General features: G+C 43.7%; 1 protein-coding gene across 2 annotated transcripts in view; it reads right to left on the minus strand.

Moving 5' to 3' along the window:
* MAP3K20 (mitogen-activated protein kinase kinase kinase 20) overlaps positions 1-3,662 on the minus strand; it is a 137,093-nt gene extending 133,431 nt beyond the window's left edge. Inside the window, exon 1 of one of the 2 annotated variants that reach the window (XM_081142901.1) lies at positions 3,417-3,645. The gene's annotated coding sequence lies outside the window, so the exon portion shown is untranslated. Of the gene's footprint in view, positions 1-3,416 lie in introns of both variants that reach the window. The other variant, XM_081142903.1, reaches the window with a different exon arrangement.
* Positions 3,663-17,732: the final 14,070 nt, after the last annotated feature.

Below are 17,732 nucleotides of genomic sequence, written 5' to 3' on the forward strand. Positions count from 1 at the left end.
TCCTCCAGAGAGGACACTGGTAGAAAAGTTTAATAAGCAAAGATCTACTCCGTGATCTTTAGACAGAGACGCTCGCCTTCTCTCTTTGGTTTTCCTATATGGAAGTCCCGAGATAAGTCCAGAAAGGATGTTGGTCCCTGGAGATAAGCTGTACTCAAAATCAGCTGTAAAACGGTTTTGGTTTTGGTCTTTAGGTCATGACCTTCCCCTATTCATGCAACCCCCAAATTCTTCAAACTTCTCATACAGATATTTAAATGCATTAATTTTCAGATTCTCCCCTGAGGATATTACAAGGCTATATATAAACACAGAGGCACACAAAGCTGCTTTAGAGATCCTTATTCTAAAAGCAGGCGAGGAACTATGAAAATCTCCTAGCCTCGCATATGCAGCACACGTAAGCACGATCTGGGAAAAGGGCAGGCTACCAAGGGCAAGCCGTAGCTGGGGAGAGGTGAGACAGGCAGCCTTCTCGGTGCATAACTTGAGAATGTGAAAAAACACCCTTCTCTAAGTATTCAGTTATGACAGCTGAAGATTCAGGCACTGGTTCAACCATTTCCATGTGCTGTCTCATATGCTTATAAAGCGGGTACTACTGTCCTCAACTTACATGCAAGGAAAGTGAGTATCAAGGGTATGAAAGTGGCCCAAGCTGACTACTTAACTCACAAGTGACACAGCTGGGACTCAAACTCAGGTCTAACTCCAAAGTCACACCACTTTCCCCATACGTCTTTTCTCCACTCTATCACTCTTCTTCCTCCTTCCAATTTGCCCCTTTCCCCCCTTTAAACAAGCCCTTTTCTTATTACAGTAATTACTGGATTGCTTACCATCCACCTAAAGTTCAATCTGAGGCTTTCACTACCTATTAGCAATCCTAACGCTGGGGTTAGGATGTCAAATGTGTGGCTGCTCTGTTCTCACAGAATCTCCCACTGTGCTGGAATTATTTAACTGCTATTAGGGCATAATCGATGCTCGAGCTGCCCACAGGAGGGTCTCACACAAAAGCATCCACCATCAGTCAAACCAATCTAAGCTCTAGTATTTATAGCTCTCTTTCCTTAACAGGTGCAGTTTTCTGTTCACAGCTGGAACTCTGCTTATTTGTGTGTCGCAGGGCAAGGTTAATAGCCACAAAAGATGTGGCCTAAATCTTCCCTGCAGTAGTACACAACACCCTGCCTATCAATCAGTCTGTCCTGGGAAAAATAAAATGGAAACCAAATGATCCAAAGTGATTTTTTATTTCCAACATCTCTGCATATAAGCATAAGACTTGTTCCAAGAAGTACTATTATCACCACAAGCATCTTATTTAAAAAATAAATTAAAAAATCATTGATTCTTTCCTTTTTTTCTCTAAATCTATCAATTTCTAAAATTAACTGTCCATTTTTCCTTTTCACTCCATGCTAACAGCTTCACTCTACATCAGACCTCTTTTCACGAAACATCATTGTAATTTCCAGTGTTTTCTCTGATGACTAGATTATGCACTCCACACCCCTCATAACTCTGTTTATAATTTTGTGGCCCCATCAAAGTCAGTTTCACTGCTCATTCCAGATAGGCACTCAGCCAATATATTGCCAATAACACTCACTCTTGTGCTAACTTAAAATACACAGTGCAGCTTGCCAAGTTTCCTTATTTGGCAAGAAGGTCCCTTAGTTCCCAAGATCTTTGACCATCCATTTTTAGATCCAAATCCTCGTGCTTAATATTTGGTTATTTCTTTCTCTCTCACTCTCTCCATCTCTCCCTCTCTTCAATGTGTCCTTATATGTTCCCTAAAAAAATTAGGAAAGAAGATCAGCCACCTATTTGATTTCCTGGACCAAAAAGTCGCATTATGGTCATTTAGTCTGGAATAATTAGCACTAAAACTTTTGATTTAAACAAGAATACTCTCCAGTTTAAAAAAAAAAACACCTTCCGAAACAAATCCAAAAAAAGTTATTATAGGAATTAAATCGTTTAAGATTAAAATAAACAGTACACATTGCTCTAAAAGACCATTTTTCTTTACCTTAATTTCTCTTTCCAAACAAATAAATTCATATTCATTTACAATCTCCCAAATCTCTCACTATCGTAGCAGGAATTTAAAACAAAAACTCTACACATGACCAAAACCATAATCAAAATGCAGCCATCACATACTTTTTGAAGATCAAAACCATGAAATTTCACTGTGGAGGTGGGCCTACTACAAAGAAGACATTAACTGTCTTGAATCCCTTGTTTATTTTTGTCTTTAAATGTGTTGGTAGGTTTGGATCCACTGAATCCTGGCTGTTCAACTGAGTTCAGAAACGCAAGAAGGCTCTCCTAAAACAGCTTTAGGGTTAACAGTCGCCTTAGCTCAAATATCCTCGAATTAACTCTAAGTTGATTCTAATGCACCATTATCGCTGAGAGAGCTGCTTATCGTAATATTATTTGGAATGTGCCACTAAACTGTGTTGCTTTTCTTATTAAAGAAACTAACAAAAATAGTAATTAAGTTCTCCATAAACAGTGCTTATGCAAGATCTCCAGGCGCATGAGAAACGCACGTTTTCAGCACTCTAACAATGATTGCCCCCCCCTTTTTTTTGGCAATTCGATGTCCTCTCGCCGGTTGTGTATTCAAGTTTCTCCGCAAGCTGTCAGGAGCAAACGAGGCGTGGCGGCCTCTGCAGTCCCCTCCGGCCCGTGCTGGTATCGGAGCCCACGAGCCCGGGGCGCCACCGGGCCCGCGGGTGGGGGGGGGGGGGACCCTCAGCTCCCGCGGAAGGAAGAGGGGGCGCTGGGGGTGCGGGTGGGCGCAGCTCCCCGCTGCCCAGGGCAGCGCAGGAAGCGGAAGGTCTGGGTGGGAGACACCGAGCCCGCCCGGCCGAAAGGCAGCAGTTCGCGGTCCCCCCGGAGCCGCGGACCCCCGCTGGAGAGCGGCCTGCGCCGGGCCCCGACTGGGAGACTCGGGTTTCGCTTCCCCAGACGTGCCCGGGTCACCCACGGCGAGGCCTGGCGCTCCGGCGCCGCCCGATCGGCGCGGGAAGCTGAGGCCCCGGAGGCGCCCACGCCCGCGCCGCGCGCCGGGGCCGAGGAAGCCGGGGCCGCACCCGGCTGCGCCCCGCTCTTCTCGGCGCCAACTTCTGCGTGGGACCGGCCCAAACTCCCCAAGCCGCTCGTGGCCGAGCCGCGGCTGAGGGCCGGCGCCGAGTCCGTGGGGGCCCGGGACGCTCGCTGCCGCCGCCGCCCGGGCGGGCTCCGGGTCCGCGAGGGGGGCCCGCGGGAACCCCGACCCCGGCCAGGCTCCGGGGCCCGACCCCGGCTGGGCCGCGGCCGGGAGACGCCGGGACGACCGGCGAGCGCGCGGGCCTCCGCCGCCCCGTCCCTCCCCGGCCCGGCCCGGTCCTTACCTGGCTCCCGGCTGGGCGCGGGCAGCAGCGGGGGCGCCGAGGCCCCGCGCGCGGCGAGGACACGGGCGGCGGCCGCGGACCAAGGGGACACGGCCCGTGCGGCTCCACGCTTCCGCCGCGGTCAGGAGTTGAACATTCCGCCTCTGCGTGCCGCGCCAATGAGGAAGACAGTCGCGGCAACAGCACCACCTACCTACGGGCGCGGGACGGCCGGGCCTCCCCGCCCGCGCCCAGCGCGCCCGCGGCGCCGCCGCCGCTCGGCCCGCCGGCCCGCGGGCCCCGCGCCGCCCCCGGGCGCTCAGCCGGCACCTGCCCTATGGGGGGGGGGGGGGCGAGGAGAGGGCTGTGCCTCTGTGCCCCTTCCAACACCCCACGAAGCCGGGAGGCCGCTTCGTGCCCTGCATCTGGTCAGGAAGGGGCGCGAAGGACCTGCGAAGGCATCTGAGGAGACAGGGCTGCGGGCTGCCTCAGGGCGCCTTTCGCAGAGACCTCACGAGTTCTGGGGAGGGGTCATGGTCTGCTGCCCAGGTTGGTGACTCCAGCAAAGCTGAGTTCACCTGAGGACGCTAGACTCCATGCCAGGTGTCAGCAAAAGGTGGACATAGATGCTGGGAAGGAAAAGTAGTCGCTGATGGGGAAGGACGGGCGGTGAAGGAAGGGAGCCGGCGTGCCAAGGTAGGAATGGCAGCGCTCTCCAGGGGGCGGCCGCAGCGGATCCCCTGCGGGCACTGCGGGAGCACGGAAAGCTAGAATCAAAGTCCAGGTAGGTCCTAGACTTTTTGTTTTAATGGCGGTTTAGAGAGAGAGCAGTCACACTGTTGTAGGATGGGTTGCCAGGGCAAACTGGGAGGCAGCCGGAGTGGTAAGTATCCTCACTGCCTGGGACGGGACTGTAAGGGCTGGAGTAAGAGTGTTCGGAATGGAATTAGAAAAGAAGGAATGGAATCGAGCCGTGTTTCGGGAAGAGGCCACAGAAACTGGTGACCTACTGGATGTAAAAGACAAGGAGTCGGATGGTGCCAAGATTTCAGACCTGGGCGACCAGCAGAACGATGGCGTCACTGACAGAAATAGGGGTATGTGGAGGAGAAGCTGGCTTCCTGCTGAGCTGAGGTCATGGGAGGAAAAACAGGTAGAGATGCAGCGGTTGAAATATGAAGCTGAGATTCAGAAAAGAGGTCAGGAGTGAAATATAATTGTCGGGTATGACAGTGAAGGGATGGGTAAATACAGGTCAAAAAACAGGTTTCTAGTCTGTTACTCAGAGTCATTATTGACTTTTCCCTTTGATAAGAGAAATTTTAGCATGGATGGACTCTACTTCAGTAACTGAGAAATTAGGATTGATGAAAACTGCCATCCTAAAAACAATTCCTAATGTAGCTAATCAAATAATTCTAATAACCATCTAAACAGTAAAGGGAAGACTAAGGCTCTTCAGCATAGACCCAGGCATAAGGCGACACTGGCCATTTTACCTGACCTTCAAAGGCACTAACTACATTGGGGTGGAGAGGACACTAGACTGGGGATCAGAGCACCTGGCTCCTGGGCTTCATCCTGCCCCTTGTCAGCTGGGTACTTTGCTAGACAGGCCTCAGTTTTCTCCTCTGCAAAATAAGAAGGCCCAATTAGATGTTAGCTACAGGTTCCAGCTTTAAAACTATGAATGTATTGCTGTAAATTTGGAGCACATGCCTCAAGCATCAGTATTTATAGCCACATTCCCCTTCCTTCCCATCTATTTTTGTCTTCATTCTATTTCCCCCTTATAACTGTCTAAGAGAGTAACCAGCAGCAACAGTGAACACTAAAGAGGGGTCTCACAAACATGCGTAAATGAATCTGGTAGGCATTCTCTTGTATTCCCAATTATGTTGCAAGCTTCTTGAGGTCATAACTTATATTCTGTTGTGTATGTCTATAGCTGAAATGTGTAGGTAATTGTGTAATAAACCAATCTCCTCAAGAATGAGTCTTCTTTGGTCAAGTTGCCTGTTTCCTTATGACTATACTGATCTCCTTTGGCCCCAGACCTAGCAACTATAGTCTAGTGCTTATTCGTGTGGTTAACTGTTTTTTTTAAACTTTCAAATCTTCTTGGAAGCACTTTGGTTAATTTTCACCCATATAGGTTTACAAACATAAAGAGCAATAGAGAAACAGACCTAGTCAAAACCTCTCTTATCAAGCCTTCCTATTTCTTTATTTTAGTCTCTATACTAAAAATAGATGTACTCTCAGGAGTGGGGTGGATTGGGAGTCCTTAGCACCCACTCGTACGCAAGAACACCCTCCAAGATAAATATGCAATGACACTAAAAGCAGTGTATTTGCTATGCAAATTTAGCTTTAAAAAAAGTCTCCTAGCCTCCTCTCATTCTATTATATTGTTGCCCCTAAGCTCCTTTTACATAGAAATTCTGGAAGCGCCACCAGTTATCAGTGGATCAGAGAAGTGCAGACATAAATTCTATTAAGGATGGAAGGAAAGGCAACTTAAAAGGAAGAAAGCATTCTGTGCATCCTTCCCTCCTCTTATAGTGACAAGAGCTGTGATGAGAGCTGGTACCCAGGAGCATTTTCACTAGCCATCTCAGTTCTCCATCTTAGATTATGAGCAGTCTGTGTCTGGATCCTGGCTAAGAATTAACCACCTTTCATACAACGGTAGGTGCTTTATCTCCTGCAGCAGTCTGAATCTCTGGGAAATTAAGGCACACATCCTTCAAGATATGTAGCCATTACCTTAAAATCACAAATGAAGACCAGGTCCTTGTTTGAGCTTAGTTTTCACATCTAACCTGAGGACTCGAGAATTCACAAGAATGTTTTGGGTACCAAATTTGCTTAGGTGTTCTAGGGCATGAAAGGAGCAGTAGGGCAAGAAGAGAAATTGGGGGCTTTTGCAGAATTTATTCAACAAACATTTGCTGAGTGGCAGGCACTGTGCTGAGTTTTGTGATTATAACAGTAATTCAGGCATGGTCCCTACTGTCAGAGTTTTCAGAGTGCAGTGGAAAAGCTAGAGAAGACATAAGCCTTTGTACTGGAGGAAAAGATGGGGGCTCAGACCAGGACACCTAGCCGTTCGGGGAAGTCAACGAAGGCCTCCAAGACAAAGAATTGCTAAGTCCTTGCACGAAGAAAGAAGAGAATTTGCTGGACAAAAAGGAGGGAAAGGTATTACAGCAAGAACAAGTACAAAGGCCCAAGAGCATTTAACAAGTTCAAGGAATAAATCCCTTCAATATCTGAGTAAAGAGATCTCCAGGAGAGGGTAGTAGTTCCTCATGGTGGTAGTGAAAATAGTAGCAGTAGCAATAATAATAATGACCATCTTCATAATAATAATTGGGATCACTAATATTTTCTGAGCCCTCATGTGCCAGGCACTGAGCTAAGAGTTTTACAGTCATGGCCCCCTCTTCATTATAAACACTCCAGTAGATAATACCAATTCAAAATCTTGTGCCCTCACTAGCCATTCCTTTCTCTTCAATATGTTTTCGTGTTTTGTTTCGCTCTGTGTCTTCTTCATTCTGCTTGCCTCCAAAAAGTCTACAACTAAGCAATATAGTGTTTCTGGGCTGCCTGGAGAGGGGATAGCAGAGTAAAGGAATGACTCCTTCCCAGGGGCTGGCCCAGGCCCTCTCGAGTGCATTAACTAGGCCGTTATAATCAGAAAATCCTGATCGAATTCTAGAGTCACTTTTTCAGCCACACTTCTTTTGTATTATTTTTTGTCAAGTTGAACTTTTTCCAACGAATATTTTTATAAGTTCTTATTTGCTTTTTTTTTCTTCTTGCCACTATTGGCTTTTCCCTAACTTTTTAAGGCCCGTTTGTATTAAATCCCTGTCTGCGTTGTTGTTTGTAACACCTTCCAATTTAGTATCATCTGCAAATTTCATTAACATGCTATTTACTCCCTCTTCCAGATCATTAATAAATGCTATTTCTTATGTATTAAATTTTGCGGTCGAATAGATTTAATTTGCCGTTGTAATTTCAATGCATGTTCTCTAAAGATACAATGCAGTTAAGAATGGTCTTAATATAGGCTTAAATCCATACCCAGTTTATAGTTATTTTACTATCATGCCATCCATTTGTGTTCTCTAATCAGCACTGTTGTGAGCTTCATTGAAGCAATAATCTATTGATTTTTCTCTTCCCTCTTTTTCAATACAGTCATCATCTTGGCTTTAAATGCACAGCAATAGCAGAGTTAGAACTATTATTGTATTCTAATCCATAGCTATTTATAAAAGGAAATTAAGTCTTTTTTTTCTCAGTGGATATTCTTCCACTGATATAAGAAATATTCTATAGTAAAATATTATTTTATTATCATAGTATTTTGTTTTCCTATGCATTGTCTCAATGTTTTGAACAGAAATAGATTTTATATCTTTTTTAAAGCAAGTAAATGTAATACATATTACATTTATATATATTAAATAATATATATTATAAATATATATTTATATTACATACATATATATTAGGGGTATGTGTGTATTTTCTTTTCTAATAAATCTGCTCCCTGACTCCTAGAGAATCGGGGTGACTTTGTTTTTTATAATAGACAAATACATGCCACCCTCAAATCGGAGAATGAGATTCATTAAGCCTTTGCCTCATTTGATGTCACACACCATTCGACTTCTTAGGCCTCTATAGAGCCAGTTTTCACTTTCAGTGAGATGAGGCTCCCTACATGCCACTGATTTCAGTGCTTATGTTCCCATACTGCAATTTTAAATCATTACGCATGAGGTTAGTCTTCACATTTCTTCATAATATCTTCAGGAACTATTTTCTTTCCCCTCACCATCAATACCTCTCTCTCCCTTTTCTTCCTAAAGTGTTAACTGAGTATAACCCATGGTAATCTTTTCTTTTCCACATGGAAAAATGTATTTAACCTCTAAATATCAGTTTCCCCATCTGTGAGTTGTCCCCTCATAACTATCCATCTCTAGAGGGTTGTTGTCAAATTCAAATGAGATAATTTATGCAAAAGTGTCTTATAAGTGATATAAGAGCAAATAAAAGGTATTGTGTTTATTGAAATGTAGTAAAAGCAAATACAGTATATTGTTTTCACTGAGAAATAAAACCTGTATTTCTGGGAGGTTTTCTATTCTGAACTTTCAGTAAATGTCCACTTTTATGGCAAAAGACATGCTATCTTTTCATAATTGGCTTCCAGTGCAACTGAGTACTAAATCTAAGATTTGAGGAGAAAATATCTGCATTTTAGAATTTCTCTAACTAAACAACATGCAATTTTATGTTCTAGATTAATAAGTAACTTTATAGTAGACCTCTAAGTTAAAAAAAGACAACAAAAAAAAAAAAGAAAAATTTGTTTTCTTATGGGAAACCCCTTTTCATTCTTTTTCCTTACTTTTGAAGTCTTAAAGAGATGAAATTTGGCCAAAAACATCAATTGGGTTATTTATTAATTTAATTTTTCATCCAGGGCAACTGGTCTTATGTAAATTTTTAGAAATTCTCTGAGTTGATTCTTGAGAAGGACACTTCACTAGATCCTTGTCTCACTAATTCATCCCTCTGGCACATTCCATCCCTCTCATTGCCAGTCAAGTCTAACGATATATCTCTATATTATTACCCCCACTTTCAACTTTTTCTTTAGAAATGGTCAGAGAGATGCAAATTAAAACCACAGTGAGGTATCACTTCACACCTGTCAGAAAGGCTACCATCAATGAATAAATGAGCGACAAGTGGTGGCGAGGGTGTGGAGAAAAGGGCACCCTGGTACGCTGCTGGTGGGAATGCAGACTGCTGCAGCCACTGTGGAAAGCAGTGTGGAGTTTCCTCAAAAGATTAAATATTGACTTGCCATTTGACCCAGTGGTCCCACTTCCAGGAATATATCCTAAGAATCCCAAAACACCAATCACAAAGAACTTAAGCACCCCGATGTTCATAGCAGCGCAACTTACAATAGATAAGATCTGGAAACAACCCAAGAGCCCATCAGTAGATGAGTGGATAAAAAAGCTGTGGGACATTTACACCATGGAGTACTATGCGGCTGTGAAGAGGAAGGACCTTTTAGCCTTTGGCACAGCATGGAGGGAACCAGAAAGTATTACGCTAAGTGAAATGAGCCAGTCAGAGAAAGACAAGTACCACATGATCTCACTTATATGTGGAATATAATAAACAAAATAAAATGATGAACAAAATATAACCAGAGACACAGAAGTGTGGAACAGACTGAGGGATCTCAGAGGGAAGGTGGGGAGGGGGGAGAGATTGATCAAAGGACTTATATGTTTATGGGCATGACCCATGGACACAGACACTGGTCTGGGAAGGGCCTGGGGGTGGGATGGATGCAGGGTGGAGGGGATTAATGGGGTAAAAAAGGGACATCTGTAATATTTTCAAAAATATTTAAACAAACAAATAAATTACAAAAAAAATAAAAATAAATGGTCTTAATCTCCAATAATGAAAGAATAGGTTTTTTCCCCCTTTAGGGAGTGAAAAGTCAAACATTTGTAGGTGCGTGAGAGGAAGTCTTTCAATGGAAGGGATGTACTATCGAGTGATATACACGTAGTATATGGTAGAAAGTTGCTATGGACTGAATTGTGTCCCCGTAAAATCCATGGACTCTATAAGCCCAATGAGGGTGGGGTCCTTCTCTTGTAGCATTGGTGGCCTTTATAGAAGAGGAGGAAAACCTACCTCTTTGTCTCTCTCTCCCCTCGTGTGCATTGAGGAAAGGCCATGTGAGGACACAGCAAGAAGGCAGCAGCCTGCAAGCCAGGAAGAGAGCCTTCATCAGAGCCCAATCTTAGTGGCACGTTGATCTCAGACTTCTAGCTTGCAGAACTGTGAGAAAGTAAGTTCCTGTTGTTTAAAACACCCAATGTTATTTTGTTATGGCAGCCAGAACTGACTAATATAGAAGTACTTCAAAGGAAGAAGTGCTCTATCAGAGTGAAGTAGAGAGCAGAGATAATTATCTAGCACATTTATGTCACTGTAATCCCCTCTGCCCACACATATATGCATATAAACACATTTTTGCTCAATTTAAATATCTTTATCAAAATTCTCCTTACCACTAGATATCAGGAAAAAGTAAAAGAGTTGAAATAGCTAGATAATGGTCTTAGTGTTTCAATTCATTAATATAAAGTAAACCTTACCAAATTTTTGTGGTAGATATTTCAAAATAATTACAAGTCAGATGTGCAAAATCCTACTGAATAATCTCAGTTGAGTAATCAAAATTCAGCCTCACTTAGCCAACCTTGGCCTATCTAAACAACCAGTTTATCTGGATCATTTTGCCATGCAAGTTAATTGCATAAACCTCTCTAACAAGTTTCAGTGTGTTGATTATACAGTATGGTATCTACGACCGACATCTCCAGAGGAAGTTCCTTTAGATATATCTAGTTATGTGTCTTTCAGATCCTTCAGATCCTTCTGGTCTTGAAGGATCTGGATGCAGTAAGTTTTAGTGTTGGCATCCTGTTATCGGGCAAAGCTTATAGGTATTTTTAAAGTTCTTCGCATGATTTACTAGTATTATCTCCCAATGTGTATGTAGATGGCAACCAAATTCAAGCTCTTACTCTTTCCCAGACTTTTAGGCAAGTCACAATGGAAACCTTCCTGAATATGAGTGGATTCTTTATGATGAATGCAGAACAATGTTATATCCTGTAAAAATGAAGACTTCCCATGGCATATATATGTTATATTTATGAAGGGACACACACACATACCCCACACTTGTATTTTAAAAACAAGGCTTTATAGAAAATACCCCCAAATCTTTTAGCTAAATTTCACTTAGAATATTTTGGCAAAACTAATCTAAAGCTTTGATTCCTGAATTTTTTTTCTGTTATTTTTAGTTTGTGGCATCAAAAGCCAGAGTAATCAGTGTTTTTGGGGAAAAAAGAGAGGCAGACAAGTGTAGACTCATAGTTAACAACATATGCTTTGGAATTAGATATACTCAGTTTGGAACCCAACTCTGCTATAAATTAAGCATGTGACCTTGAGCAACATAATTTCTCTAGTTGTTTCCTCATCAGTAAATAGCAAGACTATTCATCTCTTAGGTATTTACAATAAATACTGTGTATATGTGTCTGGCACATAGTAGGTGTTCAATAAATGGCTGGTGAACTGACAGGCAAAATGCATTGATTGAACCAATATATCTCAGAAAATTCTCTTCCTAAGTCAGCATTCAGAAAACTTTGTATTTAAAACACTGTATTCCTTAGTGACCTTGCTTTTCTTCCAATTTTAAATAGACGTACATTTCCTCTTTTTCCCCCCAGCAGTCATCCTCTCTTTGTGCTCAAAAGATTTTCATGCCCTATGTTAAGACTTTATTCAGTTGCTCCAAAGATGGTTTTATCTAATGCATAAGTAAACTCTGCACATTAAGGCTATAGTACAAGTGCATATCTCACTTATTCCCACATCCCCCCACCCGCAACTGTTTCAATGTTGACTTAATGTTACTCATTTGCTTGTGTTGTTATTGAAAGCGAATACCTAATTAAAATGGCCCAGCGTCACCTGGCTCACATGGAGTGCCACAGGCAATAATCCCTAATTTAATGTACACTTTGACTCATACCTTCAACTTAATTTCTGAAGCCAGAAGTATAAATGGGTTTTATAATGGCCTGTGAGCATCAGGTGAGAGGAGGTTAGAACTAGTAATGAAGAGCTACTTTTTTAGGAGGAATCTCGTAACAGAGCTTAATTGTTTCTAGGCTATAGGGACTGATCGTGCACATGAACACCCAGGTTAAGTGAAAAATCTAACTTCTAGTGTGATCTGTGAATGTATGACTTGTGTTACACTTTCGTTTACTTTCTCATCTACTCTTTCATATATGAACATTTTATTTGTTGGTAAGAAGCATGAGTCTTTCATTCTGTTTTTACCTCTAGAACTGCTCCTCCATCCCAAATCAATTTCAGTGACTCAGAGCCACCTATACATTTCTTTCCTCCATCCTTTCATAATTGGTTCGGCTGGAGACTCTCAGGCATCCTTGAATGTTCTAAAGTACTCCTTACTGTGGCCTCTCGTAGCAGATACTAATATCTGTTGCTTAGCTCATTGAATCCTCACACAGCCTTTGGGAGGGAGGTATTGTGATTCCCATCAGCAGATGTGGAAATGGAAGCTCCGAGGTGAAATACATTGGCCAGTGTTCATGGCTGAGGGCTCCCGCACACCGGGTGCAGGCTGTGTGCCACCTTGTACACACCCGAGGAAGCCTGGTTGGGGGGCAGCTCTCCAGTGGGGCAGTGCCAGCTGGAGAGAAAGGCTGCCTTTTTCCTAATGCACACGAAGGTGCTGTGTAGACTGGAGATGGCCCTGATTGAGTCGTGCTCTGTCTGATCATAAGGCTCATGTTCTTTCTGCTATTCCATGCTACTTCTTCAAGGGCTACTAGGTTCACCCTGGAGAAGCATTTTAAACACCTGGCAACACCAGGCCCCCCCTCAACTCTCCGCAAACAAGAGCAGTGGACCTTCTAGCCTCTCACATTTTGTTTTACTGTCACTCTAGCAGACTATTTGCAAAAGTGGCAGCAATTTTCCTTTTTCTGTATCCACAGTCTTGGCCATGTGACGTTGAAGCTCGGCACGTCAAGAGGCAGAATTATTTCTCCACCTTTGAATCTTGGCTGGCCCCTTGACCCACTTTGGCCAGCAGGGCGCTGCAGGAGTGATGGTGTCCCTGTTCAGAGCCCGGGCCTCCAGAGCTCCTGCTTATCCACTTGCTCCCTGGGAAACCTTCACACCCACAAGTGAGTAAGCCCGAGCCAGCCTGCTGGAGGATGAGAGACAATGTGGAGCAGAGACGAACCATCCCACCCTCTACCCGCTGACTTCAGATACATGGCTGAGCCCAGCCCTGAGCCACCAAGCCGGGCCCCGACTGGCAGCACTGCCCACTTGACCTATAGAGTCATTTTTGTTGTTTAAAGGCACTAATTTGGGGGTGATTTGCTGCACAGCATGATGGTTAATTTTCTGAGTTAACTCGAAGGGTGTTTTTGGATGGAGTTAACATTTAAATTGGTGAACTTTGAGTGAGCAGATTGCCCTATGTAATTGGGTGGGCCTCATCAAATCAGCTGAGGACCTGAGTAGAACAAAAATACTGACCTCCTATGCACAGCCACTGATACACTTACTGATATGGTTTATCCAACCATCTTTTTTTGTATCTTTCTCAAGCTGCTGCATCTAGAACCTGTCTACTTCCAGGGCTTCTGTGTCTCCACACCTTGAGCCCTTCTCCTTACTAAAGAGACTGACCATTAGAATCTGTCCCTCAGCCCTTAAATTTTAGGACTCTGCTCTGGCCTGTGTGGGTCAGTTGGTTGAGTGTTGTCCTGGGCACTGACAGGTCGCAGGTTCAATTCCCAGTAAGGGCACATGCCCAGGTTGTGGTTTTGGTCCCTGGCTGGGAGGCAACCATGTTTCTCTCTCACATCAATGTTTCTCTCTCTCTCTCTCCCCCTCTCCCTTCTTCCTTCTCTAAAATCAATAAAAAACATACTTTAAAAAATTTTTAGGTCTCCCGCTGGAACCATCAATTATCCTCCATTCCTACCAGGTCCCTGAGTTATTACACTAGAGACTCTTCCACCTGCCTTCAGGTAAGTGGATGGAGACCTCAGGAGGGCCTTCCAATCCACTTTTATTCTCAGGTGCTGCAAAAACCTGTTTTGAAGACTTTTATGCCGAGTTTTGCTCCAATTATTCTCTTGTGCTGGCCCTCCTGTCGTAGAATTCCACTCTTCTCCCTGTGTAGGAAGAGTGTGGCCCCTTCCTGCACGTGCTGAGGGAAGGAGACTGTTGCAGAACTGGGCAGCTCTCACATGTCCTGCCCCCCCCCCTCCTTGTTCTCACGTTTGGAGGTGCTCCCATGTCAGCACCCGTGAGCTCACAGTGCCTTGTGCTCACTTACCTTTATAGCACAGCTTGGGCCCTAATCTCTCTGAATTTAAATTGCCTAAGAACAAAGATCCTGGCTTCCTGTTGCATCATCCTTGACCTTCCCTAGCTGCCAGACAAGCACAAGCAAAGGAGCCAAAGCAAGGCAAGGCAAGCACTTTCCCGTTCCCACGCCACTATTCTCTTGGGGTTAGTAACATTTCCTCCAGTTCTCCCATCCTTAAGTGTCAGGCAACAGGCAACAGTAGCCTGGATACATAAACCAACAGAGCAGCATGGACAGACCAAGTTTCTGGGGCTGTGGCTGCCTTGTGAGCCGTCATGACTTACTGGAGGGCACAGTGGCAAATGAAAACTTCCTGCTTCATCCTTGCACATGCACATACTACTATATACAGCTGGGCCCCCCAGCTACTGCTTTTCCCGGCAGCCATGCCATACATTGGTACCCTGTTTCCAAGGAGATGACATAGGTAAGCATGGGCTATGTCATATGTAGTCCATAAAACGGTGCAGCAACTGTGAAAGACAGAATGGCAGTCCCTCAAAAAACTAGACATAGGATTACCATAAGATTCAGCAATCCTACTTTTAGGTACGTATCCAAAGAATTGAAAGCTGGGACTTGAATAGCTATTTGTACACCCATGTTCATAGCACCATTGTTCACAATGCCAAAGGTGTGAACAAATTAAATAATGGGTGAATGAAGAAACAAAATGTGGCGTATACATGAAAAGTAATATATTTTAAGCCTTAAATAGGAAGAAAGCTCTGACACATGCTACAACATGGATAAACCTTAAAAACATTACGTAAAGCGAAACAGAGACACAAATATTGTATGACTCCACTTACATGAGGTAACCTCTAAATTCTAGAGCTAGAAAGTAGAATTGTGGTTACCAGGGACTGGGGGGGAGGCAGAAGTGGGGGTCATTGTGTAACAGGAGGTTCCTTTAGGGAAGATGAAAAGTCGTGCGATGACAGTGGTGATGTCTGCGTTAACAGCATGATTGTACTTGATGCCAGTGAACTATGCACTCAAAAATGGTTAAAGTGATCAATATTATGTTAAGTATATTTTACCACAACAAAAAATTTAAAAATGGCCCAGTGTGGGCCCTGGCCGGTTTGGCTCAGTGGTTAGAGCATCAGCCCGCGGACTGAAGGGTCCCGGGTTTGATTTCGGCCAAGGGCAGGTACCTTGGTTGCAGGCTCAGTCCCGGCCCTGGTCGGGGCTCGTGCGGGAGGCAACCAATCGATGTCTCTCTTGCACACTGATGTTTTTCTCTTTCTCTCTCTCCCTTCTACTCTCTCTGAAAAGCAATGGAAAAAATATCCTCAGGTGAGGATTTAAAAAAAAAAGGCCCAGTATTGACTAAGTCAGGAGGAGGGATGGCGTTTGACTGTGTGAGTATCTGGTCCACCACTTTTAATACTTCAATTTAATATGCTTTTTAATATTTGCCATTATCCACAATTTTCTCTGTCTGACCTTAAGCCTGCATAATAAAGTAATTAAGGAATTAGAGATGACACCATGGGTCATCTGCCGTGTGGTGTCATAAAGCAGTGGCCTTCATAGGGATGCAATGTACAGCATAGGAAACAGAGTCAGTAATATCGCATTAACTATGTGTGGTGACAGATGGCTACTAGACGTACTGTGGTGACCACTTTGTAAGATATATAAAAATGTTGAATCACTATGGTGTACACCTGAAACTAACAAAATATTGTATTTCAACTATAAATGGCAATAAAACTTTTTTAAATGCACCACTTGAAAAAAACAGAAAAATAAAACAAAAATAAAGCAATGACTTTGCCTTCCGAGGGCCACCTTTAGAAATGCAAACCCCGGCCTCAAGCGCTTCAGTGGCTTCCCATGGCTCTTGGGTAAAAGACGAAGCTCCTTAAAAAGGCCTGCAGGGCCTGGAGGGCTCCGAGCCAGCCTTCGGGTGCCTGCGTCTTGGCGCATGCTCAGTAGCTCTCTCCGCCCCGCACAGTCAAGGTCATTTCCTGCGCAGAACACTTGCTTCTCCGCCCTCTGCGTCAGCATTTCCATCCCTCAGCGCGCAGGTCAAATGGCACTTCCACAGGAAGCATTTCCGCACCTCAGATCAGGCTGCATGCCCTGGATACATATTCTAGCAACACCATATCCCTCCTTGGAGACCATTTATATTTATGTGTTTGATTATTTGATTGGCCTCCTGTCTCTCCCACCGGGTGATCAGCTCCAGGAGAACAGGGACCCTCTAGTTCTTCTCGGCACTGAATCCTGAGCTCACAGGGGCCCTGGCATTCAATAAGCTCTTCATCCATTACTGGCTAATGAATGAATGAATGAATGAAATGAAAGATAAACAATAATGAAGTTAAAGGCTCTTCTCCAGTTTATAAGGCAGGGACGCTGGGACCGGCTCATCTAAAGGCACACTCTTCTCCATGTAGGACAAATAGAGAAAACGAAGATCATTCTGAAACAAAAGAGATAATACACTTTAGGTTGACAGTAAGAAATAAAAAGCTATTAGATGGTAGGAGTTCATTTTTACCACACTGCATATTTTATGCTGATTTTTAAAAAAATTATAAGCACAACTTGAAACCAGAATGACATTTCTTTTAATTTTCTCACACTGTTAGTCATTGATCTGCATTCATGTTTCAGAGGAAATGCCACTGAATTCAGGAGAAATCTATTTAACCTGCATGGTATTCAAAACTCGCTGGAAACGCTTAGCTCCGGTGCTCTGTACCCGTGACCTTGCTAAGCGGGTGTGTTAAGCACTTAAATGTATAATTTTCTATGGGCGCTTTTGGTAGAAACATTCTTTTTTCCTCTTCACGTCTTCTGCAAACCTCATTATCCTTCTTGTGACCCTTTAGGCCTCTCATTTTCTTTTCGTTTGTTTGCAAGTTGGAAAATATTCACTGCAGCTCCTGCTTTCAGGAAGGGCTGCATGGCTACGACTCTCCATTTCTAAAGTGTGAATTCTTTTACTTAGCCATCGCCACCTTGAATAATGAAGTTTAATGCATTTTCAAAGAAGTGAGATCTAATTAAAAATCTCTTACCTTTATTAAGTACAGCAATAGTTATTCTCATTTGGAAGACCAAAGGGAATACACGTGTAAGGGTATGTATTAATTTTGAACAATGTAGAAACTGAATTAAATTAAGGTTATAAGGTGTCAGTCACCATGGAATTGGGGGAAAAGGAGCTATCAGACATCAGATACCAGTTTTAAGTAAGGTGGAGTAAATAAAAGCACAGCAAGAGCAAGGATACCCAAGGGATT

The sequence above is a fragment of the Miniopterus schreibersii genome, assembly GCF_964146895.1.
Source record: "Miniopterus schreibersii genome assembly, chromosome: 7".
Taxonomy (NCBI): domain Eukaryota; kingdom Metazoa; phylum Chordata; class Mammalia; order Chiroptera; family Miniopteridae; genus Miniopterus; species Miniopterus schreibersii.